Source organism: Phyllobates terribilis, unplaced genomic scaffold (assembly GCF_046119375.1).
Source record: "Phyllobates terribilis strain yellow unplaced genomic scaffold, ASM4611937v1 Scaffold_74__1_contigs__length_7073193, whole genome shotgun sequence".
Lineage (NCBI taxonomy): Eukaryota > Metazoa > Chordata > Amphibia > Anura > Dendrobatidae > Phyllobates > Phyllobates terribilis.
In genome coordinates, this window is record NW_027362834.1 from 452,149 (window position 1) to 478,794 (window position 26,646).

General features: G+C 47.5%; 15 non-coding genes and 3 pseudogenes across 15 annotated transcripts; all 18 read left to right on the forward strand.

The window, feature by feature from the left end:
* Positions 1 to 194: 194 nt before the first annotated feature.
* Positions 195 to 385, forward strand: LOC141196597 (U2 spliceosomal RNA). The gene has a single exon (XR_012268998.1). It is a non-coding gene; the product is annotated as a U2 spliceosomal RNA (small nuclear RNA).
* A 1,121-nt stretch (positions 386 to 1,506) lies between these two features.
* LOC141196599 (U2 spliceosomal RNA) lies at positions 1,507 to 1,697 on the forward strand. Its single transcript, XR_012269000.1, has one exon. It is a non-coding gene; the product is annotated as a U2 spliceosomal RNA (small nuclear RNA).
* A 1,119-nt stretch (positions 1,698 to 2,816) lies between these two features.
* LOC141195803 (U2 spliceosomal RNA) lies at positions 2,817 to 3,007 on the forward strand. Its single transcript, XR_012268380.1, has one exon. It is a non-coding gene; the product is annotated as a U2 spliceosomal RNA (small nuclear RNA).
* A 1,120-nt stretch (positions 3,008 to 4,127) lies between these two features.
* On the forward strand, positions 4,128 to 4,318 carry LOC141196600 (U2 spliceosomal RNA). Its single transcript, XR_012269001.1, has one exon. It is a non-coding gene; the product is annotated as a U2 spliceosomal RNA (small nuclear RNA).
* Positions 4,319 to 5,436: 1,118 nt separating this feature from the next.
* On the forward strand, positions 5,437 to 5,627 carry LOC141196601 (U2 spliceosomal RNA). The gene has a single exon (XR_012269002.1). It is a non-coding gene; the product is annotated as a U2 spliceosomal RNA (small nuclear RNA).
* Positions 5,628 to 6,748: 1,121 nt separating this feature from the next.
* Positions 6,749 to 6,939, forward strand: LOC141196602 (U2 spliceosomal RNA). Its single transcript, XR_012269003.1, has one exon. It is a non-coding gene; the product is annotated as a U2 spliceosomal RNA (small nuclear RNA).
* A 1,121-nt stretch (positions 6,940 to 8,060) lies between these two features.
* On the forward strand, positions 8,061 to 8,251 carry LOC141195708 (U2 spliceosomal RNA). Its single transcript, XR_012268286.1, has one exon. It is a non-coding gene; the product is annotated as a U2 spliceosomal RNA (small nuclear RNA).
* A 1,121-nt stretch (positions 8,252 to 9,372) lies between these two features.
* Positions 9,373 to 9,563, forward strand: LOC141196603 (U2 spliceosomal RNA). Its single transcript, XR_012269004.1, has one exon. It is a non-coding gene; the product is annotated as a U2 spliceosomal RNA (small nuclear RNA).
* Positions 9,564 to 10,684: 1,121 nt separating this feature from the next.
* Positions 10,685 to 10,762, forward strand: LOC141196445 (U2 spliceosomal RNA; annotated as a pseudogene).
* Positions 10,763 to 16,327: 5,565 nt separating this feature from the next.
* LOC141196354 (U2 spliceosomal RNA) lies at positions 16,328 to 16,542 on the forward strand (annotated as a pseudogene).
* A 1,117-nt stretch (positions 16,543 to 17,659) lies between these two features.
* LOC141195992 (U2 spliceosomal RNA) lies at positions 17,660 to 17,850 on the forward strand. The gene has a single exon (XR_012268561.1). It is a non-coding gene; the product is annotated as a U2 spliceosomal RNA (small nuclear RNA).
* Positions 17,851 to 18,971: 1,121 nt separating this feature from the next.
* On the forward strand, positions 18,972 to 19,162 carry LOC141196604 (U2 spliceosomal RNA). The gene has a single exon (XR_012269005.1). It is a non-coding gene; the product is annotated as a U2 spliceosomal RNA (small nuclear RNA).
* A 1,119-nt stretch (positions 19,163 to 20,281) lies between these two features.
* On the forward strand, positions 20,282 to 20,472 carry LOC141196606 (U2 spliceosomal RNA). Its single transcript, XR_012269006.1, has one exon. It is a non-coding gene; the product is annotated as a U2 spliceosomal RNA (small nuclear RNA).
* Positions 20,473 to 21,592: 1,120 nt separating this feature from the next.
* LOC141196607 (U2 spliceosomal RNA) lies at positions 21,593 to 21,783 on the forward strand. The gene has a single exon (XR_012269007.1). It is a non-coding gene; the product is annotated as a U2 spliceosomal RNA (small nuclear RNA).
* Positions 21,784 to 22,905: 1,122 nt separating this feature from the next.
* Positions 22,906 to 23,021, forward strand: LOC141196482 (U2 spliceosomal RNA; annotated as a pseudogene).
* A 524-nt stretch (positions 23,022 to 23,545) lies between these two features.
* On the forward strand, positions 23,546 to 23,730 carry LOC141196232 (U2 spliceosomal RNA). Its single transcript, XR_012268795.1, has one exon. It is a non-coding gene; the product is annotated as a U2 spliceosomal RNA (small nuclear RNA).
* Positions 23,731 to 24,850: 1,120 nt separating this feature from the next.
* On the forward strand, positions 24,851 to 25,041 carry LOC141196608 (U2 spliceosomal RNA). The gene has a single exon (XR_012269008.1). It is a non-coding gene; the product is annotated as a U2 spliceosomal RNA (small nuclear RNA).
* Positions 25,042 to 26,161: 1,120 nt separating this feature from the next.
* On the forward strand, positions 26,162 to 26,352 carry LOC141196609 (U2 spliceosomal RNA). Its single transcript, XR_012269009.1, has one exon. It is a non-coding gene; the product is annotated as a U2 spliceosomal RNA (small nuclear RNA).
* The last annotated feature ends 294 nt before the right edge of the window (positions 26,353 to 26,646 follow it).

The following is a 26,646-nucleotide window of genomic DNA, read 5'->3' on the forward strand; positions in this document are numbered from 1 at the left end:
ACTGTGCTAAAAGAGGTGGAGTTATGCAGATCTAAAACGCGTGGATTGCAGCAGCAGCAAGCCGAAAAGTGCAGGCATGTGAGGGATCTAGAGGTTGACAGCATGTCTTCTTAACGGGAGTCCAGGTGGCCATCTCCACAAATGGACTTTTCAGAATCCTTGGGTGGCACCGTAGTCGGAAACCAATTCTGGTTATCGCTTCTCGGCCTTTTGGCTAAGATCAAGTGTAGTATCTGTTCTTATCAGTTTAATATCTGATACGTCCCCTATCTGGGGACCATATATTAAATGGATTTTTAGAACAGGGAGATGGAAAAAGAGCTTGCTCTGTCCACTCCACGCATTGACCTGGTATTGCAGTATCTCCAGGACCGGTGCACCCCTTCTTTAATGCAGTTTCTAAAATCAGAAAGAATTGAATTCAATGCTTTTTGTTCATTTTGCTTGTTTGTCGGATTTTGGGATGGACTCTTTGGCTTTGCTTTTCTTCTCCTCATTGGATTTTTCATGTTAAAAGTTGCAGAAGCCAGATGACAAGCTCATTTTGGTTCAACTTCAGCAACTGTGCATTGCATTGCCATGTAATGTAATGTAATGCAATGCTATCTATCTAGCTCTCTCTCTATACTTCCTTTTGGATAAACAGACATATTAGGCAAGCATTTTGGAGCTTTCACCTAAATAACTACAGGTGGTGAGATAAGCTGCACAATATAATTGACCTTTCAGTATATTGTTGCACACACACCATCTATTTAGCAAATGCCCTTGTTATCAACAGCAGCCTTTTAAACTCACCTGAGCTAACAGGTATGTGAGCTGGTTACTCTGCTGCGCTTAAAATTTCTTTTTTGGTTTGCTACAATGCCTTTTCTGAAACGTTGTCTCCCTCTGCTGGAACACTGACTTCTTTCATTTAATGCCTGCAGACTATAAAAGAGAAACCAACCCAAAAAGTTTGGTTGATTAGTCTGTGGCATTCTTTTAAACTGTTGCTTATGGCGGTCTCTGTGAGCTTCTCAGTGACATTCAGCCATCCAGGTATCCCGCCTGCAGTAGACGGAATGTGGCAATGGAACGCTGGCTGCGCGTGTCATAATAGGCTCTGAGCCTTTATATACCTGCGCACAGCAGCAGCCACCTTCAGTCTGCTGCTGGACAGCCAGCAGCAGCAGCAGCAGGAGAGGTAATTAATCAGCAACCCTCCTGCTAAGGGTAGACAGCTGCTCTTTCCACTCCCACCCCTGCCTTTATTGGTTCTCCTCCCTTCCAACTGTGTTGAGGCGGGTGGGAACAGCCGGGGGTTGAGGGTACTGTGCTAAAAGAGGTGGAGTTATGCAGATCTATAACGCGTGGATTGCAGCAGCAGCAAGCCGAAAAGTGCAGGCATGTGAGGGATCTAGAGGTTGACAGCATGTCTTCTTAACGGGAGTCCAGGTGGCCATCTCCACAAATGGACTTTTCAGAATCCTTGGGTGGCACCGTAGTCGGAAACCAATTCTGGTTATCGCTTCTCGGCCTTTTGGCTAAGATCAAGTGTAGTATCTGTTCTTATCAGTTTAATATCTGATACGTCCCCTATCTGGGGACCATATATTAAATGGATTTTTAGAACAGGGAGATGGAAAAAGAGCTTGCTCTGTCCACTCCACGCATTGACCTGGTATTGCAGTATCTCCAGGACCGGTGCACCCCTTCTTTAATGCAGTTTCTAAAATCAGAAAGAATTGAATTCAATGCTTTTTGTTCATTTTGCTTGTTTGTCAGATTTTGGGATGGACTCTTTGGCTTTGCTTTTCTTCTCCTCATTGGATTTTTCATGTTAAAAGTTGCAGAAGCCAGATGACAAGCTCATTTTGGTTCAACTTCAGCAACTGTGCATTGCATTGCCATGTAATGTAATGTAATGCAATGCTATCTATCTAGCTCTCCCTCTATACTTCCTTTTGGATAAACAGACATATTAGGCAAGCATTTTGGAGCTTTCACCTAAATAACTACAGGTGGTGAGATAAGCTGCACAATATAATTGACCTTTCAGTATATTGTTGCACACACACCATCTATTTAGCAAATGCCCTTGTTATCAACAGCAGCCTTTTAAACTCACCTGAGCTAACAGGTATGTGAGCTGGTTACTCTGCTGCGCTTAAAATTTCTTTTTTGGTTTGCTACAATGCCTTTTCTGAAACGTTGTCTCCCTCTGCTGGAACACTGACTTCTTTCATTTAATGCCTGCAGACTATAAAAGAGAAACCAACCCAAAAAGTTTGGTTGATTAGTCTGTGGCATTCTTTTAAACTGTTGCTTATGGCGGTCTCTGTGAGCTTCTCAGTGACATTCAGCCATCCAGGTATCCCGCCTGCAGTAGACGGAATGTGGCAATGGAACGCTGGCTGCGCGTGTCATAATAGGCTCTGAGCCTTTATATACCTGCGCACAGCAGCAGCCACCTTCAGTCTGCTGCTGGACAGCCAGCAGCAGCAGCAGCAGGAGAGGTAATTAATCAGCAACCCTCCTGCTAAGGGTAGACAGCTGCTCGTTCCACCCCCCCCCGCCTTAATTGGTTCTCCTCCCTTCCAACGGTGTTGAGGCGGGTGGGAACAGCCGGGGGTTGAGGGTACTGTGCTAAAAGAGGTGGAGTTATGCAGATCTAAAACGCGTGGATTGCAGCAGCAGCAAGCCGAAAAGTGCAGGCATGTGAGGGATCTAGAGGTTGACAGCATGTCTTCTTAACGGGAGTCCAGGTGGCTATCTCCACAAATGGACTTTTCAGAATCCTTGGGTGGCACCGTAGTCGGAAACCAATTCTGGTTATCGCTTCTCGGCCTTTTGGCTAAGATCAAGTGTAGTATCTGTTCTTATCAGTTTAATATCTGATACGTCCCCTATCTGGGGACCATATATTAAATGGATTTTTAGAACAGGGAGATGGAAAAAGAGCTTGCTCTGTCCACTCCACGCATTGACCTGGTATTGCAGTATCTCCAGGACTGGTGCACCCCTTCTTTAATGCAGTTTCTAAAATCAGAAAGAATTGAATTCAATGCTTTTTGTTCATTTTGCTTGTTTGTCGGATTTTGGGATGGACTCTTTGGCTTTGCTTTTCTTCTCCTCATTGGATTTTTCATGTTAAAAGTTGCAGAAGCCAGATGACAAGCTCATTTTGGTTCAACTTCAGCAACTGTGCATTGCATTGCCATGTAATGTAATGTAATGCAATGCTATCTATCTAGCTCTCCCTCTATACTTCCTTTTGGATAAACAGACATATTAGGCAAGCATTTTGGAGCTTTCACCTAAATAACTACAGGTGGTGAGATAAGCTGCACAATATAATTGACCTTTCAGTATATTGTTGCACACACACCATCTATTTAGCAAATGCCCTTGTTATCAACAGCAGCCTTTTAAACTCACCTGAGCTAACAGGTATGTGAGCTGGTTACTCTGCTGCGCTTAAAATTTCTTTTTTGGTTTGCTACAATGCCTTTTCTGAAACGTTGTCTCCCTCTGCTGGAACACTGACTTCTTTCATTTAATGCCTGCAGACTATAAAAGAGAAACCAACCCAAAAAGTTTGGTTGATTAGTCTGTGGCATTCTTTTAAACTGTTGCTTATGGCGGTCTCTGTGAGCTTCTCAGTGACATTCAGCCATCCAGGTATCCCGCCTGCAGTAGACGGAATGTGGCAATGGAACGCTGGCTGCGCGTGTCATAATAGGCTCTGAGCCTTTATATACCTGCGCACAGCAGCAGCCACCTTCAGTCTGCTGCTGGACAGCCAGCAGCAGCAGCAGCAGGAGAGGTAATTAATCAGCAACCCTCCTGCTAAGGGTAGACAGCTGCTCGTTCCACCCCCCCCCCGCCTTAATTGGTTCTCCTCCCTTCCAACGGTGTTGAGGCGGGTGGGAACAGCCGGGGGTTGAGGGTACTGTGCTAAAAGAGGTGGAGTTACGCAGATCTAAAACGCGTGGATTGCAGCAGCAGCAAGCCGAAAAGTGCAGGCATGTGAGGGATCTAGAGGTTGACAGCATGTCTTCTTAACGGGAGTCCAGGTGGCCATCTCCACAAATGGACTTTTCAGAATCCTTGGGTGGCACCGTAGTCGGAAACCAATTCTGGTTATCGCTTCTCGGCCTTTTGGCTAAGATCAAGTGTAGTATCTGTTCTTATCAGTTTAATATCTGATACGTCCCCTATCTGGGGACCATATATTAAATGGATTTTTAGAACAGGGAGATGGAAAAAGAGCTTGCTCTGTCCACTCCACGCATTGACCTGGTATTGCAGTATCTCCAGGACCGGTGCACCCCTTCTTTAATGCAGTTTCTAAAATCAGAAAGAATTGAATTCAATGCTTTTTGTTCATTTTGCTTGTTTGTCGGATTTTGGGATGGACTCTTTGGCTTTGCTTTTCTTCTCCTCATTGGATTTTTCATGTTAAAAGTTGCAGAAGCCAGATTACAAGCTCATTTTGGTTCAACTTCAGCAACTGTGCATTGCATTGCCATGTAATGTAATGTAATGCAATGCTATCTATCTAGCTCTCCCTCTATACTTCCTTTTGGATAAACAGACATATTAGGCAAGCATTTTGGAGCTTTCACCTAAATAACTACAGGTGGTGAGATAAGCTGCACAATATAATTGACCTTTCAGTATATTGTTGCACACACACCATCTATTTAGCAAATGCCCTTGTTATCAACAGCAGCCTTTTAAACTCACCTGAGCTAACAGGTATGTGAGCTGGTTACTCTGCTGCGCTTAAAATTTCTTTTTTGGTTTGCTACAATGCCTTTTCTGAAACGTTGTCTCCCTCTGCTGGAACACTGACTTCTTTCATTTAATGCCTGCAGACTATAAAAGAGAAACCAACCCAAAAAGTTTGGTTGATTAGTCTGTGGCATTCTTTTAAACTGTTGCTTATGGCGGTCTCTGTGAGCTTCTCAGTGACATTCAGCCATCCAGGTATCCCGCCTGCAGTAGACGGAATGTGGCAATGGAACGCTGGCTGCGCGTGTCATAATAGGCTCTGAGCCTTTATATACCTGCGCACAGCAGCAGCCACCTTCAGTATGCTGCTGGACAGCCAGCAGCAGCAGCAGGAGAGGTAATTAATCAGCAACCCTCCTGCTAAGGGTAGACAGCTGCTCGTTCCACCCCCCCCCCCGCCTTAATTGGTTCTCCTCCCTTCCAACGGTGTTGAGGCGGGTGGGAACAGCCGGGGGTTGAGGGTACTGTGCTAAAAGAGGTGGAGTTATGCAGATCTAAAACGCGTGGATTGCAGCAGCAGCAAGCCGAAAAGTGCAGGCATGTGAGGGATCTAGAGGTTGACAGCATGTCTTCTTAACGGGAGTCCAGGTGGCCATCTCCACAAATGGACTTTTCAGAATCCTTGGGTGGCACCGTAGTCGGAAACCAATTCTGGTTATCGCTTCTCGGCCTTTTGGCTAAGATCAAGTGTAGTATCTGTTCTTATCAGTTTAATATCTGATACGTCCCCTATCTGGGGACCATATATTAAATGGATTTTTAGAACAGGGAGATGGAAAAAGAGCTTGCTCTGTCCACTCCACGCATTGACCTGGTATTGCAGTATCTCCAGGACCGGTGCACCCCTTCTTTAATGCAGTTTCTAAAATCAGAAAGAATTGAATTCAATGCTTTTTGTTCATTTTGCTTGTTTGTCGGATTTTGGGATGGACTCTTTGGCTTTGCTTTTCTTCTCCTCATTGGATTTTTCATGTTAAAAGTTGCAGAAGCCAGATGACAAGCTCATTTTGGTTCAACTTCAGCAACTGTGCATTGCATTGCCATGTAATGTAATGTAATGCAATGCTATCTATCTAGCTCTCCCTCTATACTTCCTTTTGGATAAACAGACATATTAGGCAAGCATTTTGGAGCTTTCACCTAAATAACTACAGGTGGTGAGATAAGCTGCACAATATAATTGACCTTTCAGTATATTGTTGCACACACACCATCTATTTAGCAAATGCCCTTGTTATCAACAGCAGCCTTTTAAACTCACCTGAGCTAACAGGTATGTGAGCTGGTTACTCTGCTGCGCTTAAAATTTCTTTTTTGGTTTGCTACAATGCCTTTTCTGAAACGTTGTCTCCCTCTGCTGGAACACTGACTTCTTTCATTTAATGCCTGCAGACTATAAAAGAGAAACCAACCCAAAAAGTTTGGTTGATTAGTCTGTGGCATTCTTTTAAACTGTTGCTTATGGCGGTCTCTGTGAGCTTCTCAGTGACATTCAGCCATCCAGGTATCCCGCCTGCAGTAGACGGAATGTGGCAATGGAACGCTGGCTGCGCGTGTCATAATAGGCTCTGAGCCTTTATATACCTGCGCACAGCAGCAGCCACCTTCAGTCTGCTGCTGGACAGCCAGCAGCAGCAGCAGCAGGAGAGGTAATTAATCAGCAACCCTCCTGCTAAGGGTAGACAGCTGCTCTTTCCACTCCCACCCCTGCCTTAATTGGTTCTCCTCCCTTCCAACGGTGTTGAGGCGGGTGGGAACAGCCGGGGGTTGAGGGTACTGTGCTAAAAGAGGTGGAGTTATGCAGATCTAAAACGCGTGGATTGCAGCAGCAGCAAGCCGAAAAGTGCAGGCATGTGAGGGATCTAGAGGTTGACAGCATGTCTTCTTAACGGGAGTCCAGGTGGCCATCTCCACAAATGGACTTTTCAGAATACTTGGGTGGCACCGTAGTCGGAAACCAATTCTGGTTATCGCTTCTCGGCCTTTTGGCTAAGATCAAGTGTAGTATCTGTTCTTATCAGTTTAATATCTGATACGTCCCCTATCTGGGGACCATATATTAAATGGATTTTTAGAACAGGGAGATGGAAAAAGAGCTTGCTCTGTCCACTCCACGCATTGACCTGGTATTGCAGTATCTCCAGGACCGGTGCACCCCTTCTTTAATGCAGTTTCTAAAATCAGAAAGAATTGAATTCAATGCTTTTTGTTCATTTTGCTTGTTTGTCAGATTTTGGGATGGACTCTTTGGCTTTGCTTTTCTTCTCCTCATTGGATTTTTCATGTTAAAAGTTGCAGAAGCCAGATGACAAGCTCATTTTGGTTCAACTTCAGCAACTGTGCATTGCATTGCCATGTAATGTAATGTAATGAAATGCTATCTATCTAGCTCTCCCTCTATACTTCCTTTTGGATAAACAGACATATTAGGCAAGCATTTTGGAGCTTTCACCTAAATAACTACAGGTGGTGAGATAAGCTGCACAATATAATTGACCTTTCAGTATATTGTTGCACACACACCATCTATTTAGCAAATGCCCTTGTTATCAACAGCAGCCTTTTAAACTCACCTGAGCTAACAGGTATGTGAGCTGGTTACTCTGCTGCGCTTAAAATTTCTTTTTTGGTTTGCTACAATGCCTTTTCTGAAACGTTGTCTCCCTCTGCTGGAACACTGACTTCTTTCATTTAATGCCTGCAGACTATAAAAGAGAAACCAACCCAAAAAGTTTGGTTGATTAGTCTGTGGCATTCTTTTAAACTGTTGCTTATGGCGGTCTCTGTGAGCTTCTCAGTGACATTCAGCCATCCAGGTATCCCGCCTGCAGTAGACGGAATGTGGCAATGGAACGCTGGCTGCGCGTGTCATAATAGGCTCTGAGCCTTTATATACCTGCGCACAGCAGCAGCCACCTTCAGTCTGCTGCTGGACAGCCAGCAGCAGCAGCAGCAGGAGAGGTAATTAATCAGCAACCCTCCTGCTAAGGGTAGACAGCTGCTCGTTCCACCCCCCCCCCCGCCTTAATTGGTTCTCCTCCCTTCCAACGGTGTTGAGGCGGGTGGGAACAGCCGGGGGTTGAGGGTACTGTGCTAAAAGAGGTGGAGTTATGCAGATCTAAAACGCGTGGATTGCAGCAGCAGCAAGCCGAAAAGTGCAGGCATGTGAGGGATCTAGAGGTTGACAGCATGTCTTCTTAACGGGAGTCCAGGTGGCCATCTCCACAAATGGACTTTTCAGAATCCTTGGGTGGCACCGTAGTCGGAAACCAATTCTGGTTATCGCTTCTCGGCCTTTTGGCTAAGATCAAGTGTAGTATCTGTTCTTATCAGTTTAATATCTGATACGTCCCCTATCTGGGGACGATATATTAAATGGATTTTTAGAACAGGGAGATGGAAAAAGAGCTTGCTCTGTCCACTCCACGCATTGACCTGGTATTGCAGTATCTCCAGGACCGGTGCACCCCTTCTTTAATGCAGTTTCTAAAATCAGAAAGAATTGAATTCAATGCTTTTTGTTCATTTTGCTTGTTTGTCGGATTTTGGGATGGACTCTTTGGCTTTGCTTTTCTTCTCCTCATTGGATTTTTCATGTTAAAAGTTGCAGAAGCCAGATGACAAGCTCATTTTGGTTCAACTTCAGCAACTGTGCATTGCATTGCCATGTAATGTAATGTAATGCAATGCTATCTATCTAGCTCTCCCTCTATACTTCCTTTTGGATAAACAGACATATTAGGCAAGCATTTTGGAGCTTTCACCTAAATAACTACAGGTGGTGAGATAAGCTGCACAATATAATTGACCTTTCAGTATATTGTTGCACACACACCATCTATTTAGCAAATGCCCTTGTTATCAACAGCAGCCTTTTAAACTCACCTGAGCTAACAGGTATGTGAGCTGGTTACTCTGCTGCGCTTAAAATTTCTTTTTTGGTTTGCTACAATGTCTTTTCTGAAACGTTGTCTCCCTCTGCTGGAACACTGACTTCTTTCATTTAATGCCTGCAGACTATAAAAGAGAAACCAACCCAAAAAGTTTGGTTGATTAGTCTGTGGCATTCTTTTAAACTGTTGCTTATGGCGGTCTCTGTGAGCTTCTCAGTGACATTCAGCCATCCAGGTATCCCGCCTGCAGTAGACGGAATGTGGCAATGGAACGCTGGCTGCGCGTGTCATAATAGGCTCTGAGCCTTTATATACCTGCGCACAGCAGCAGCCACCTTCAGTCTGCTGCTGGACAGCCAGCAGCAGCAGCAGCAGGAGAGGTAATTAATCAGCAACCCTCCTGCTAAGGGTAGACAGCTGCTCGTTCCACCCCCCCCCCCGCCTTAATTGGTTCTCCTCCCTTCCAACGGTGTTGAGGCGGGTGGGAACAGCCGGGGGTTGAGGGTACTGTGCTAAAAGAGGTGGAGTTATGCAGATCTAAAACGCGTGGATTGCAGCAGCAGCAAGCCGAAAAGTGCAGGCATGTGAGGGATCTAGAGGTTGACAGCATGTCTTCTTAACGGGAGTCCAGGTGGCCATCTCCACAAATGGACTTTTCAGAATCCTTGGGTGGCACCGTAGTCGGAAACCAATTCTGGTTATCGCTTCTCGGCCTTTTGGCTAAGATCAAGTGTAGTATCTGTTCTTATCAGTTTAATATCTGATACGTCCCCTATCTGGGGACCATATATTAAATGGATTTTTAGAACAGGGAGATGGAAAAAGAGCTTGCTCTGTCCACTCCACGCATTGACCTGGTATTGCAGTATCTCCAGGACCGGTGCACCCCTTCTTTAATGCAGTTTCTAAAATCAGAAAGAATTGAATTCAATGCTTTTTGTTCATTTTGCTTGTTTGTCGGATTTTGGGATGGACTCTTTGGCTTTGCTTTTCTTCTCCTCATTGGATTTTTCATGTTAAAAGTTGCAGAAGCCAGATGACAAGCTCATTTTGGTTCAACTTCAGCAACTGTGCATTGCATTGCCATGTAATGTAATGTAATGCAATGCTATCTATCTAGCTCTCCCTCTATACTTCCTTTTGGATAAACAGACATATTAGGCAAGCATTTTGGAGCTTTCACCTAAATAACTACAGGTGGTGAGATAAGCTGCACAATATAATTGACCTTTCAGTATATTGTTGCACACACACCATCTATTTAGCAAATGCCCTTGTTATCAACAGCAGCCTTTTAAACTCACCTGAGCTAACAGGTATGTGAGCTGGTTACTTTGCTGCGCTTAAAATTTCTTTTTTGGTTTGCTACAATGCCTTTTCTGAAACGTTGTCTCCCTCTGCTGGAACACTGACTTCTTTCATTTAATGCCTGCAGACTATAAAAGAGAAACCAACCCAAAAAGTTTGGTTGATTAGTCTGTGGCATTCTTTTAAACTGTTGCTTATGGCGGTCTCTGTGAGCTTCTCAGTGACATTCAGCCATCCAGGTATCCCGCCTGCAGTAGACGGAATGTGGCAATGGAACGCTGGCTGCGCGTGTCATAATAGGCTCTGAGCCTTTATATACCTGCGCACAGCAGCAGCCACCTTCAGTCTGCTGCTGGACAGCCAGCAGCAGCAGCAGCAGGAGAGGTAATTAATCAGCAACCCTCCTGCTAAGGGTAGACAGCTGCTCGTTCCACCACCCCCCCCGCCTTAATTGGTTCTCCTCCCTTCCAACGGTGTTGAGGCGGGTGGGAACAGCCGGGGGTTGAGGGTACTGTGCTAAAAGAGGTGGAGTTATGCAGATCTAAAACGCGTGGATTGCAGCAGCAGCAAGCCGAAAAGTGCAGGCATGTGAGGAATCTAGAGGTTGACAGCATGTCTTCTTAACGGGAGTCCAGGTGGCCATCTCCACAAATGGACTTTTCAGAATCCTTGGGTGGCACCGTAGTCGGAAACCAATTCTGGTTATCGCTTCTCGGCCTTTTGGCTAAGATCAAGTGTAGTATCTGTTCTTTTAAGAACACAAGAGCTACGATCTACACTTGACGAGAGCGATCGAACTCGGAAGGAGAAGAGCTTCGGAGCCCAGCTGACATCGGAGAAGGAAGGCGGATATCGGTGGGAGGAAGAAGCTCTAAAGAATCCAGAAGAAGACGAAGACTCGGAGAAGAATCGGGCTGTCCTGTGGAATCTTCGAGGAAGAAAATCATCGAGACAAAGACCTTTCGGGGAATTTGTCCAGAACACGACGGGAGAAGAATCTGCATAGCTCCACCCATTCCGGGAAGAGTTCCAGATCCAGCTCCAAGAAGTAACTGCAGGAGGAAAGCCATGGCAAGCGCTGCGAGGAAGGCCGAAAAGAAGAGCCTGGAGCAGGGGACAGCCAGGAGGGCCCAGCCAGGAGCCGATTCTGACCCCAAGGACTCTGCCTCCACGACTGGCCAGCAGAAGGGACCCCAGAAGCCCCGCCACGAAGCTCCAGCCCTGGAGCCATGGATGCGGCAGACGGTGGCCCTGAAGCTGAAGGAAGTGGATGGGAGGGTGCCGGACATGTCCTCGGACGTGTTCTGCCAGAAGATGCTGCTGGATCGAGGCTTCTCCAGGTCGGACACCCTCAGCATCCAGACCTTCTTGACGGGGATCTTCTTCGTCACCTTCACCACTGTGAACACCTGCAGGAGGTTCTGGGAAATGGTAAGCGCAAAAGGACCGGATAATTCTTTCTCTGCCTTTACAGGTAGCTGCCCTATCCAGAGGGACGAAAGGAGGATCACGGTCTCCATGCGCAACCCGCACACCCCAGGCCAAGACATCTGTACCTTCCTGAGACGCTTCTGTTTGGTTGTGAAGGAACCCTCTCACATCCTGAATGGACTCGGCTTCTGGACAGGTAAGTGGTCGGTGACCGTTAGACTTCACAGGGACCTGGCGTACTCAGACGGACTTCGGCACCTGCCCCCGACATTCTCCCTGGGCAACTCCTACGGCCTCATCTATTACCCGGACATGCCGCGGAACTGCAGGAGATGCGGCAAGAACGGCCACGAGATGAAGGACTGCAAGGAGGATGCCTGCAGGATTTGTCGAGTGACGGGACACAGCTCGAAGGACTGCCCGAAGAAGACGTCCTGCAACCTGTGTGGGCTGGCGGCTCATCTGTACAAGGATTGCCCCAAGCGTGAGAGATCCTGGGCATCGGTGGTTGCGACGACCCCAGCTCCGGAGGACAAGGCCCCGACGACCAGGCCTGTGAAGGTCAAGGACGCGACGACCAAGGCCCCAGCGGCCAAAGCCGAGACGACCAAGGCCAAAGCGGTCAAGGAGTCGGTGGCCAAAGCCCCAGCGACGGTCCCAGCAGCTCTGAAGCAGAAGAAAAAGTCAAAGGAGGGTAAGAGTTCTGTCACCCCTCTCTCGATCCCTCCCCCTGCCACCCCCGTCCAATCCCCCCCCACCCCGGCCACCCCTGCTGAGGATTCCACTTCCTCTTCCTCCTTCCCCTACTCCTCAGCAGGTGTCCTTTCCCCTGCCCCGGCAGCCACTCTCCCTCCCCAGACCATGGTAGCGGTGGAATTAACCTTTCCTCCACCCGCCGCTATCTATTCCGAGGAGGATTTTCCCCTTCTTGTCTCCCCAGTTCCAACCCGGGGAAAGAGGAAGGTGGAGGACAGCCCTGCTACTGAATCCTCCAAAAAGAAGATTCTGGATTTCGTAGGCGAAAAGGAGGATACCCTCCCTGAGCCAGAAGAGATGGAGCACATGGTTGAGACCCTGGTGGCCGAGCCAGAAGAGGAGGAACTGGTGGTCGCCGAGATCGAGGCCGCGCTGCTTGACCAGATGGAGGAAGAGGGCCTGCTGGTGATCCCGTCACCAGCAGTCAACACCGACGAGGGACCACCCGACCGGAATGGTAACTAAGGTGTATTGCCTGCGCTAACTTTTTCTTTTTTTCCCTACATGATGGCTAATATTAACTTATTTTCCATTAATGTCAGGAGCATCAAGGACAAGTTCAGACGTCAGACTATTTATGCCTTCCTTACTTCCCAGTTGTGTGATGTTTATATGTTGCAGGAATGTTCCCTTCCCTCCTCTAGGTCCTTCAAACATCTGGCCAGGGAGTGGTCCCACGGTCCATCCTACTGGTCCGGTGGGGGTGACTGCAAGTCTGCGGGGGTCGCAATTCTGATCAGGGGGGGCGCATTCACGCTTGAGTCCGTCCAGGAGCTCATCTGCGGCAGGGCTCTTGTTGTAGATGGCAACTGGGCGGGAGAACCTGTCAGGTTCATCAACGTGTATGCGTCCCCACTGAAGAATGAGCGTTTGGAGCTTTTCCAGACCCTGCGGCTTCAGCTTGCCACCACCAGGACCTTAGTGATGGCCGGGGATTTCAACTGCCCCATCGAGGAGGATGGTCGTAGTTCTGGCACATCTGCCAAGTTGGACATCACGTCCAAGCTGCTCATCGAGATGGTAACCGAGGCCTCTCTTCAGGACGTGGTGGGCTCCATGGGGAGAGGCTCCACGAACTATTCGTGGAGCCGACCCGATGGCTCACTCCGCTCCAGGATTGACTTTGTGTTCACCTCTCGGGCAGTCAGGCAGAGTAGGCACTCGATGGTCCCCTGCTTCTTCTCCGACCACAGAGCCATTCACTTACAAGGTGTCCTCGGCGATGGTTTTCCGTCCGGCCCCGGCTCCTGGAAGCTGAATTGTGCTCTGCTGGCTCAGGATGAAGTCGTGGAGGAGCTGAGAGCAGCCTACGCAATGTGGCAGTCCTACAAGGGTAGCTTCCAAACAGTCTCTGATTGGTGGGAATATGTTAAACTTGAGTTTCGCTGTTTCTTTCAGGCCAAGGGTCGACAACAGGCGTGTGAGAAGAGGAGGGACTTCAGAGGGCTGCAGCGCGAGCTGCGATCGCTGCAGGACCTTCTTCACTGCGGCTGGGACGTGAGGGAGGAGCTGGAGGAGACCAAGAAGAGCCTGAAAAGGCACTTTGAGGAGGAGTCCAAGCGAATCGTCTTCCGTTCCAAAGTGGAGAATCTGGAGAAGGGTGAGAAATGTAACTCATTCTTTTTCAGGAAACTTCATGCCGGTCACACGCCCCTGAACGAGCTGCGAGACGAGAGCGGAAACATGCGACGTGGGAAGGAGGACGTGATGAGGGTCGTCAGAGACTTCTACAGTGAACTCTACTCCCACAAGACTACCAACCCCAACGCTGCTGATAAGTTCCTGTCAGGTATCACTAACCATCTTGATCCTGCAGGCACGGCAGCCTTGGACAAACCTCTGATGGTGGGCGAATTGCTCTCTGCCGCTAAATCCTTTAGGACCGGCAGGACCCCGGGCAGTGATGGTCTTCCAGCGGAGCTCTATGTAGCGCTGGGAGACCTCATCTGTCCGGACCTGTTGGACCTGTACGAGGAGATGGTGGTGGAGGGTAGAATGCCTCCATCTTTGAGGGAAGGAATGGTCACGATCCTGTACAAGCGGAAGGGAGAGAGGTGCGACCTGAGGAATTGGCGTCCCATTACTCTGCTCAACGTGGACTACAAGATCCTGGCCAAGACGATGGCGACACGACTTAAGACGGTCATCGGACGGATCATCCACCCGGACCAGACCTGCGGCATCCCTGGACGTCGCATCGCAGACAGCCTCGCTCTCGTGCGGGACACGGTCGAGTACATCAAGGTCCGCTGCGCACACGCGGCCCTGGTCTCCTTGGATCAGGAGAAGGCCTTCGACCGGGTTTCCCACGAGTTCATGGGCCGAGCTCTGCACCGGTTAGGTTTGGGTAACATGTTTTGTTCGTATGTCCGTCTGATGTATTTTGATATCCACAGCTCGGTGTTGGTGAACGGCTGGAAGACTGACCCCTTCCCTGTCCTCTCTTGGGTCAGACAAGGCTGCCCTCTATCACCTCTTCTTTTTGTTTGTGTTATAGAACTCTTCGCAGAGGCTATCCGGCAGAATGGAGAGATCAGAGGGATCACCGCACCGGGTCCGGGACAACACGAGGTCAAGTGCTCGCTCTACATGGACGACGTCACCGTCTTCTGCGCTGATCGTGGTTCAGTCGACGCCCTCGTCCAGACGTGTGAGAGGTTCGGCCGGGCTTCAGGGGCCAAAGTCAACTGCAGGAAGTCGGAAGCCATGCTCTTCGGGGATTGGCAGCCGGCCTCCTCCGCCCCCTTCCCCTTCAACATTCAACCGGATTTCCTCAAGGTGCTGGGAGTCTGGTTCGGGAAGGAAGGAGCGGCCCTCAAGTCCTGGCAAGAACGCTTGGCCAAGGTGAAGCAACGGATCGGACTCTGGAGCCTCAGACACCTCACTTGTGAGGGTAAGGCACTCGTCCTGCGTAATGAGGTCCTGCCCGTCTTGCAGTACACGGCGCAGGCCTGGCCCCCACACGTCACTGTGTGCAGGGCCATTACCAGGACAGTGTTTCACTTTGTCTGGGGATCCAAGATGGACAGAGTCAGGCGGGCCGTCATGTACAAGGAGCCTCGCAAGGGTGGGAAGGGCGTTCCAGATATCCCCACCCTCCTGCGATCCTCTTTTGTGTGTGATTGTGTCCGCCGGACTTTGCAAGTCAAGAATGGCTCCGCGGGCAGGTCCATGTCTCGCTTCTTCCTGCTTCCTCTTTGGAGGCGACTCGGCTGGGACAAGTGGGACAGCTCCTTCCCCTACAACTGGACGACGCCATGGTTCTACGGAGACGTCGTTCGATTTGTGGGGGAACATCAACTGGAGGGACTCAAGCCCGACTTGTGGATGCCCAAAACTATCCACAAGCTCATCAGAGCCAAGGATGACGTGGAGAATATCACAGGACTTCACCAGGACACGCTGGAGACTGTGTGGACAAATGTGTCGTCTGACAGGCTGACCAACGGGCACAAGGACTTGTCGTGGATGGCGATTCAGGGCGGACTGCCCGTCCGGTCATTCATGCATGCCCGGAACCTGTGCAAGACCCGGTACTGCCCAAGGTGCCCCTTCGTGGAGGAAACATCTTTGCACACTTTTTGGGACTGCGGATTTGCACAGCGCCTGTTGACTGCCCTTGAGGACGACCTGAGGAACTCTGTCCCCAGGGCGAGCCTATCGCACCATTCTGTGCTTTACGGACTCTTCCCTGGGGTTCATACCGTCGGAGCCATCCAGGAGGCTTGGCGCCTTATGAACTGCTTCAAGGATGCCGTTTGGGTCGCCAGGAACCGGCTCATCTTGAGGAGGGAGAGGATGTCCATCCAGGACTGCCGCAGGCTGATCCACAGCCTGCTCAGAGACTATTACATCGTGGACGGTCCGGAGGACGAGGATGAGGACTAAACCCCTCCTCCCCCTCTCCCCTTATGTGTCTTGTCTTTCAATAAAGCTTCGGGCCTGTGATTTTCCCTTCCCCATCCCCTTTTTCCCAATCCCCATCCCCTGTCACGGTTCGTCGTACTGTATTGATTGACATGCTTTTTCTTTCAGATTGAGTGTTTTGTGTAGCATAGGGGTGTGATGTGTCTAGTTAGTGCGTCGTATCCTCATGCTATGTAAATATGATGTAGAATTCTGTGTGTACTGGGCTGCGGCACTGTACACTGTCTGTTAACTTATTTTTTGTGCTAATAAAAGATATATTCAATCAAAAAAAAAAAAAAAAAAAAAAAAAAAATCTGTTCTTATCAGTTTAATATCTGATACGTCCCCTATCTGGGGACCATATATTAAATGGATTTTTAGAACAGGGAGATGGAAAAAGAGCTTGCTCTGTCCACTCCACGCATTGACCTGGTATTGCAGTATCTCCAGGACCGGTGCACCCCTTCTTTAATGCAGTTTCTAAAATCAGAAAGAATTGAATTCAATGCTTTTTGTTCATTTTGCTTGTTTGTCGGATTTTGGGATGGACTCTTTGGCTTTGCTTTTCTTCTACTCATTGGATTTTTCATGTTAAAAGTTGCAGAAGCCAGATGACAAGCTCATTTTGGTTCAACTTCAGCAACTGTGCATTGCATTGCCATGTAATGTAATGTAATGCAATGCTATCTATCTAGCTCTCCCTCTATACTTCCTTTTGGATAAACAGACATATTAGGCAAGCATTTTGGAGCTTTCACCTAAATAACTACAGGTGGTGAGATAAGCTGCACAATATAATTGACCTTTCAGTATATTGTTGCACACACACCATCTATTTAGCAAATGCCCTTGTTATCAACAGCAGCCTTTTAAACTCACCTGAGCTAACAGGTATGTGAGCTGGTTACTCTGCTGCGCTTAAAATTTCTTTTTTGGTTTGCTACAATGCCTTTTCTGAAACGTTGTCTCCCTCTGCTGGAACACTGACTTCTTTCATTTAATGCCTGCAGACTATAAAAGAGAAACCAACCCAAAAAGTTTGGTTGATTAGTCTGTGGCATTCTTTTAAACTGTTGCTTATGGCGGTCTCTGTGAGCTTCTCAGTGACATTCAGCCATCCAGGTATCCCGCCTGCAGTAGACGGAATGTGGCAATGGAACGCTGGCTGCGCGTGTCATAATAGGCTCTGAGCCTTTATATACCTGCGCACAGCAGCAGCCACCTTCAGTCTGCTGCTGGACAGCCAGCAGCAGCAGCAGGAGAGGTAATTAATCAGCAACCCTCCTGCTAAGGGTAGACAGCTGCTCGTTCCACCCCCCCCCCGCCTTAATTGGTTCTCCTCCCTTCCAACGGTGTTGAGGCGGGTGGGAACAGCCGGGGGTTGAGGGTACTGTGCTAAAAGAGGTGGAGTTATGCAGATCTAAAACGCGTGGATTGCAGCAGCAGCAAGCCGAAAAGTGCAGGCATGTGAGGGATCTAGAGGTTGACAGCATGTCTTCTTAACGGGAGTCCAGGTGGCCATCTCCACAAATGGACTTTTCAGAATCCTTGGGTGGCACCGTAGTCGGAAACCATTTCTGGTTATCGCTTCTCGGCCTTTTGGCTAAGATCAAGTGTAGTATCTGTTCTTATCAGTTTAATATCTGATACGTCCCCTATCTGGGGACCATATATTAAATGGATTTTTAGAACAGGGAGATGGAAAAAGAGCTTGCTCTGTCCACTCCACGCATTGACCTGGTATTGCAGTATCTCCAAGACCGGTGCACCCCTTCTTTAATGCAGTTTCTAAAATCAGAAAGAATTGAATTCAATGCTTTTTGTTCATTTTGCTTGTTTGTCGGATTTTGGGATGGACTCTTTGGCTTTGCTTTTCTTCTCCTCATTGGATTTTTCATGTTAAAAGTTGCAGAAGCCAGATGACAAGCTCATTTTGGTTCAACTTCAGCAACTGTGCATTGCATTGCCATGTAATGTAATGTAATGCAATGCTATCTATCTAGCTCTCCCTCTATACTTCCTTTTGGATAAACAGACATATTAGGCAAGCATTTTGGAGCTTTCACCTAAATAACTACAGGTGGTGAGATAAGCTGCACAATATAATTGACCTTTCAGTATATTGTTGCACACACACCATCTATTTAGCAAATGCCCTTGTTATCAACAGCAGCCTTTTAAACTCACCTGAGCTAACAGGTATGTGAGCTGGTTACTCTGCTGCGCTTAAAATTTCTTTTTTGGTTTGCTACAATGCCTTTTCTGAAACGTTGTCTCCCTCTGCTGGAACACTGACTTCTTTCATTTAATGCCTGCAGACTATAAAAGAGAAACCAACCCAAAAAGTTTGGTTGATTAGTCTGTGGCATTCTTTTAAACTGTTGCTTATGGCGGTCTCTGTGAGCTTCTCAGTGACATTCAGCCATCCAGGTATCCCGCCTGCAGTAGACGGAATGTGGCAATGGAACGCTGGCTGCGCGTGTCATAATAGGCTCTGAGCCTTTATATACCTGCGCACAGCAGCAGCCACCTTCAGTCTGCTGCTGGACAGCCAGCAGCAGCAGCAGCAGGAGAGGTAATTAATCAGCAACCCTCCTGCTAAGGGTAGACAGCTGCTCGTTCCACCCCCCCCCCCGCCTTAATTGGTTCTCCTCCCTTCCAACGGTGTTGAGGCGGGTGGGAACAGCCGGGGGTTGAGGGTACTGTGCTAAAAGAGGTGGAGTTATGCAGATCTAAAACGCGTGGATTGCAGCAGCAGCAAGCCGAAAAGTGCAGGCATGTGAGGGATCTAGAGGTTGACAGCATGTCTTCTTAACGGGAGTCCAGGTGGCCATCTCCACAAATGGACTTTTCAGAATCCTTGGGTGGCACCGTAGTCGGAAACCAATTCTGGTTATCGCTTCTCGGCCTTTTGGCTAAGATCAAGTGTAGTATCTGTTCTTATCAGTTTAATATCTGATACGTCCCCTATCTGGGGACCATATATTAAATGGATTTTTAGAACAGGGAGATGGAAAAAGAGCTTGCTCTGTCCACTCCACGCATTGACCTGGTATTGCAGTATCTCCAGGACCGGTGCACCCCTTCTTTAATGCAGTTTCTAAAATCAGAAAGAATTGAATTCAATGCTTTTTGTTCATTTTGCTTGTTTGTCGGATTTTGGGATGGACTCTTTGGCTTTGCTTTTCTTCTCCTCATTGGATTTTTCATGTTAAAAGTTGCAGAAGCCAGATGACAAGCTCATTTTGGTTCAACTTCAGCAACTGTGCATTGCATTGCCATGTAATGTAATGTAATGCAATGCTATCTATCTAGCTCTCCCTCTATACTTCCTTTTGGATAAACAGACATATTAGGCAAGCATTTTGGAGCTTTCACCTAAATAACTACAGGTGGTGAGATAAGCTGCACAATATAATTGACCTTTCAGTATATTGTTGCACACACACCATCTATTTAGCAAATGCCCTTGTTATCAACAGCAGCCTTTTAAACTCACCTGAGCTAACAGGTATGTGAGCTGGTTACTCTGCTGCGCTTAAAATTTCTTTTTTGGTTTGCTACAATGCCTTTTCTGAAACGTTGTCTCCCTCTGCTGGAACACTGACTTCTTTCATTTAATGCCTGCAGACTATAAAAGAGAAACCAACCCAAAAAGTTTGGTTGATTAGTCTGTGGCATTCTTTTAAACTGTTGCTTATGGCGGTCTCTGTGAGCTTCTCAGTGACATTCAGCCATCCAGGTATCCCGCCTGCAGTAGACGGAATGTGGCAATGGAACGCTGGCTGCGCGTGTCATAATAGGCTCTGAGCCTTTATATACCTGCGCACAGCAGCAGCCACCTTCAGTCTGCTGCTGGACAGCCAGCAGCAGCAGCAGCAGGAGAGGTAATTAATCAGCAACCCTCCTGCTAAGGGTAGACAGCTGCTCGTTCCACCCCCCCCCGCCTTAATTGGTTCTCCTCCCTTCCAACGGTGTTGAGGCGGGTGGGAACAGCCGGGGGTTGAGGGTACTGTGCTAAAAGAGGTGGAGTTATGCAGATCTAAAACGCGTGGATTGCAGCAGCAGCAAGCCGAAAAGTGCAGGCATGTGAGGGATCTAGAGGTTGACAGCATGTCTTCTTAACGGGAGTCCAGGTGGCCATCTCCACAAATGGACTTTTCAGAATCCTTGGGTGGCACCGTAGTCGGAAACCAATTCTGGTTATCGCTTCTCGGCCTTTTGGCTAAGATCAAGTGTAGTATCTGTTCTTATCAGTTTAATATCTGATACGTCCCCTATCTGGGGACCATATATTAAATGGATTTTTAGAACAGGGAGATGGAAAAAGAGCTTGCTCTGTCCACTCCACGCATTGACCTGGTATTGCAGTATCTCCAGGACCGGTGCACCCCTTCTTTAATGCAGTTTCTAAAATCAGAAAGAATTGAATTCAATGCTTTTTGTTCATTTTGCTTGTTTGTCGGATTTTGGGATGGACTCTTTGGCTTTGCTTTTCTTCTCCTCATTGGATTTTTCATGTTAAAAGTTGCAGAAGCCAGATGACAAGCTCATTTTGGTTCAACTTCAGCAACTGTGCATTGCATTGCCATGTAATGTAATGTAATGCAATGCTACTATCTAGCTCTCCCTCTATACTTCCTTTTGGATAAACAGACATATTAGGCAAGCATTTTGGAGCTTTCACCTAAATAACTACAGGTGGTGAGATAAGCTGCACAATATAATTGACCTTTCAGTATATTGTTGCACACACACCATCTATTTAGCAAATGCCCTTGTTATCAACAGCAGCCTTTTAAACTCACCTGAGCTAACAGGTATGTGAGCTGGTTACTCTGCTGCGCTTAAAATTTCTTTTTTGGTTTGCTACAATGCCTTTTCTGAAACGTTGTCTCCCTCTGCTGGAACACTGACTTCTTTCATTTAATGCCTGCAGACTATAAAAGAGAAACCAACCCAAAAAGTTTGGTTGATTAGTCTGTGGCATTCTTTTAAACTGTTGCTTATGGCGGTCTCTGTGAGCTTCTCAGTGACATTCAGCCATCCAGGTATCCCGCCTGCAGTAGACGGAATGTGGCAATGGAACGCTGGCTGCGCGTGTCATAATAGGCTCTGAGCCTTTATATACCTGCGCACAGCAGCAGCCACCTTCAGTCTGCTGCTGGACAGCCAGCAGCAGCAGCAGCAGGAGAGGTAATTAATCAGCAACCCTCCTGCTAAGGGTAGACAGCTGCTCGTTCCACCCCCCCCCCCGCCTTAATTGGTTCTCCTCCCTTCCAACGGTGTTGAGGCGGGTGGGAACAGCCGGGGGTTGAGGGTACTGTGCTAAAAGAGGTGGAGTTATGCAGATCTAAAACGCGTGGATTGCAGCAGCAGCAAGCCGAAAAGTGCAGGCATGTGAGGGATCTAGAGGTTGACAGCATGTCTTCTTAACGGGAGTCCAGGTGGCCATCTCCACAAATGGACTTTTCAGAATCCTTGGGTGGCACCGTAGTCGGAAACCAATTCTGGTTATCGCTTCTCGGCCTTTTGGCTAAGATCAAGTGTAGTATCTGTTCTTATCAGTTTAATATCTGATACGTCCCCTATCTGGGGACCATATATTAAATGGATTTTTAGAACAGGGAGATGGAAAAAGAGCTTGCTCTGTCCACTCCACGCATTGACCTGGTATTGCAGTATCTCCAGGACCGGTGCACCCCTTCTTTAATGCAGTTTCTAAAATCAGAAAGAATTGAATTCAATGCTTTTTGTTCATTTTGCTTGTTTGTCGGATTTTGGGATGGACTCTTTGGCTTTGCTTTTCTTCTCCTCATTGGATTTTTCATGTTAAAAGTTGCAGAAGCCAGATGACAAGCTCATTTTGGTTCAACTTCAGCAACTGTGCATTGCATTGCCATGTAATGTAATGTAATGCAATGCTATCTATCTAGCTCTCCCTCTATACTTCCTTTTGGATAAACAGACATATTAGGCAAGCATTTTGGAGCTTTCACCTAAATAACTACAGGTGGTGAGATAAGCTGCACAATATAATTGACCTTTCAGTATATTGTTGCACACACACCATCTATTTAGCAAATGCCCTTGTTATCAACAGCAGCCTTTTAAACTCACCTGAGCTAACAGGTATGTGAGCTGGTTACTCTGCTGCGCTTAAAATTTCTTTTTTGGTTTGCTACAATGCCTTTTCTGAAACGTTGTCTCCCTCTGCTGGAACACTGACTTCTTTCATTTAATGCCTGCAGACTATAAAAGAGAAACCAACCCAAAAAGTTTGGTTGATTAGTCTGTGGCATTCTTTTAAACTGTTGCTTATGGCGGTCTCTGTGAGCTTCTCAGTGACATTCAGCCATCCAGGTATCCCGCCTGCAGTAGACGGAATGTGGCAATGGAACGCTGGCTGCGCGTGTCATAATAGGCTCTGAGCCTTTATATACCTGCGCACAGCAGCAGCCACCTTCAGTCTGCTGCTGGACAGCCAGCAGCAGCAGCAGCAGGAGAGGTAATTAATCAGCAACCCTCCTGCTAAGGGTAGACAGCTGCTCGTTCCACCCCCCACCCCCGCCTTAATTGGTTCTCCTCCCTTCCAACGGTGTTGAGGCGGGTGGGAACAGCCGGGGGTTGAGGGTACTGTGCTAAAAGAGGTGGAGTTATGCAGATCTAAAACGCGTGGATTGCAGCAGCAGCAAGCCGAAAAGTGCAGGCATGTGAGGGATCTAGAGCTTGACAGCATGTCTTCTTAACGGGAGTCCAGGTGGCCATCTCCACAAATGGACTTTTCAGAATCCTTGGGTGGCACCGTAGTCGGAAACCAATTCTGGTTATCGCTTCTCGGCCTTTTGGCTAAGATCAAGTGTAGTATCTTTTGAAAAGGCAGTTTTGTCCTTGGGCTGCCCTAGTAAATTGATGCATATTACACACTGGTTTGGTGCACTTGTTAGTACGCCAGGTGGCTCATAGAGTTATCTGATGGAAAACATGGCCCTTCAGGATCGAAGTCACTAGGCTGGGTAAGTGTGAGGGCTTTGGAGCAATGTGCCCCAGGAGTAGGCTCCCTGGTGGGAGTCCAAGCTTACTGGGACTGGGAACCCCAGAAAGACTTGGCTTCGTAGCACGCCGCACCTTTGCCAATCATACTTTCTGAGCAACCCCCCCTATTCCTGGCCTCCGGGCTAGGAAGGGGAATTTTTATAAACCCGGTCGGAGGTCCGGTCAGCTTTGGGCTGAGAAACCAACACAGGCTCCAGCTCCACTAGGGTGGCAGCCTAGATGGAAGCTGGGAGCACGAAAACGGCTCTTCTCCGGCTTCGGCTAGGGAGAGCATCGGAGATCCCTAACCCTCGCTGTGGCCTTCTGGCTCGGAGGGATGGGGATGGTTTATTGGGGACCCTCTCCTCCGGGAAGGGTCCACATGAATCCTCGCCTCGTGCGCTGTTTTGGTGTGACTTCGGTCACATTTTTCAGTGCCTTGGATGCAGCTTCAATCAAAAAAAAATCTGTTCTTATCAGTTTAATATCTGATACGTCCCCTATCTGGGGACCATATATTAAATGGATTTTTAGAACAGGGAGATGGAAAAAGAGCTTGCTCTGTCCACTCCACGCATTGACCTGGTATTGCAGTATCTCCAGGACCGGTGCACCCCTTCTTTAATGCAGTTTCTAAAATCAGAAAGAATTGAATTCAATGCTTTTTGTTCATTTTGCTTGTTTGTCGGATTTTGGGATGGACTCTTTGGCTTTGCTTTTCTTCTCCTCATTGGATTTTTCATGTTAAAAGTTGCAGAAGCCAGATGACAAGCTCATTTTGGTTCAACTTCAGCAACTGTGCATTGCATTGCCATGTAATGTAATGTAATGCAATGCTATCTATCTAGCTCTCCCTCTATACTTCCTTTTGGATAAACAGACATATTAGGCAAGCATTTTGGAGCTTTCACCTAAATAACTACAGGTGGTGAGATAAGCTGCACAATATAATTGACCTTTCAGTATATTGTTGCACACACACCATCTATTTAGCAAATGCCCTTGTTATCAACAGCAGCCTTTTAAACTCACCTGAGCTAACAGGTATGTGAGCTGGTTACTCTGCTGCGCTTAAAATTTCTTTTTTGGTTTGCTACAATGCCTTTTCTAAAACGTTGTCTCCCTCTGCTGGAACACTGACTTCTTTCATTTAATGCCTGCAGACTATAAAAGAGAAACCAACCCAAAAAGTTTGGTTGATTAGTCTGTGGCATTCTTTTAAACTGTTGCTTATGGCGGTCTCTGTGAGCTTCTCAGTGACATTCAGCCATCCAGGTATCCCGCCTGCAGTAGACGGAATGTGGCAATGGAACGCTGGCTGCGCGTGTCATAATAGGCTCTGAGCCTTTATATACCTGCGCACAGCAGCAGCCACCTTCAGTCTGCTGCTGGACAGCCAGCAGCAGCAGCAGCAGGAGAGGTAATTAATCAGCAACCCTCCTGCTAAGGGTAGACAGCTGCTCGTTCCACCCCCCCCCCGCCTTAATTGGTTCTCCTCCCTTCCAACGGTGTTGAGGCGGGTGGGAACAGCCGGGGGTTGAGGGTACTGTGCTAAAAGAGGTGGAGTTATGCAGATCTAAAACGCGTGGATTGCAGCAGCAGCAAGCCGAAAAGTGCAGGCATGTGAGGGATCTAGAGGTTGACAGCATGTCTTCTTAACGGGAGTCCAGGTGGCCATCTCCACAAATGGACTTTTCAGAATCCTTGGGTGGCACCGTAGTCGGAAACCAATTCTGGTTATCGCTTCTCGGCCTTTTGGCTAAGATCAAGTGTAGTATCTGTTCTTATCAGTTTAATATCTGATACGTCCCCTATCTGGGGACCATATATTAAATGGATTTTTAGAACAGGGAGATGGAAAAAGAGCTTGCTCTGTCCACTCCACGCATTGACCTGGTATTGCAGTATCTCCAGGACCGGTGCACCCCTTCTTTAATGCAGTTTCTAAAATCAGAAAGAATTGAATTCAATGCTTTTTGTTCATTTTGCTTGTTTGTCGGATTTTGGGATGGACTCTTTGGCTTTGCTTTTCTTCTCCTCATTGGATTTTTCATGTTAAAAGTTGCAGAAGCCAGATGACAAGCTCATTTTGGTTCAACTTCAGCAACTGTGCATTGCATTGCCATGTAATGTAATGTAATGCAATGCTATCTATCTAGCTCTCCCTCTATACTTCCTTTTGGATAAACAGACATATTAGGCAAGCATTTTGGAGCTTTCACCTAAATAACTACAGGTGGTGAGATAAGCTGCACAATATAATTGACCTTTCAGTATATTGTTGCACACACACCATCTATTTAGCAAATGCCCTTGTTATCAACAGCAGCCTTTTAAACTCACCTGAGCTAACAGGTATGTGAGCTGGTTACTCTGCTGCGCTTAAAATTTCTTTTTTGGTTTGCTACAATGCCTTTTCTGAAACGTTGTCTCCCTCTGCTGGAACACTGACTTCTTTCATTTAATGCCTGCAGACTATAAAAGAGAAACCAACCCAAAAAGTTTGGTTGATTAGTCTGTGGCATTCTTTTAAACTGTTGCTTATGGCGGTCTCTGTGAGCTTCTCAGTGACATTCAGCCATCCAGGTATCCCGCCTGCAGTAGACGGAATGTGGCAATGGAACGCTGGCTGCGCGTGTCATAATAGGCTCTGAGCCTTTATATACCTGCGCACAGCAGCAGCCACCTTCAGTCTGCTGCTGGACAGCCAGCAGCAGCAGCAGCAGGAGAGGTAATTAATCAGCAACCCTCCTGCTAAGGGTAGACAGCTGCTCGTTCCACCCCCCCCCCGCCTTAATTGGTTCTCCTCCCTTCCAACGGTGTTGAGGCGGGTGGGAACAGCCGGGGGTTGAGGGTACTGTGCTAAAAGAGGTGGAGTTATGCAGATCTAAAACGCGTGGATTGCAGCAGCAGCAAGCCGAAAAGTGCAGGCATGTGAGGGATCTAGAGGTTGACAGCATGTCTTCTTAACGGGAGTCCAGGTGGCCATCTCCACAAATGGACTTTTCAGAATCCTTGGGTGGCACCGTAGTCGGAAACCAATTCTGGTTATCGCTTCTCGGCCTTTTGGCTAAGATCAAGTGTAGTATCTGTTCTTATCAGTTTAATATCTGATACGTCCCCTATCTGGGGACCATATATTAAATGGATTTTTAGAACAGGGAGATGGAAAAAGAGCTTGCTCTGTCCACTCCACGCATTGACCTGGTATTGCAGTATCTCCAGGACCGGTGCACCCCTTCTTTAATGCAGTTTCTAAAATCAGAAAGAATTGAATTCAATGCTTTTTGTTAATTTTGCTTGTTTGTCGGATTTTGGGATGGACTCTTTGGCTTTGCTTTTCTTCTCCTCATTGGATTTTTCATGTTAAAAGTTGCAGAAGCCAGATGACAAGCTCATTTTGGTTTAACTTCAGCAACTGTGCATTGCATTGCCATGTAATGTAATGTAATGCAATGCTATCTATCTAGCTCTCCCTCTATACTTCCTTTTGGATAAACAGACATATTAGGCAAGCATTTTGGAGCTTTCACCT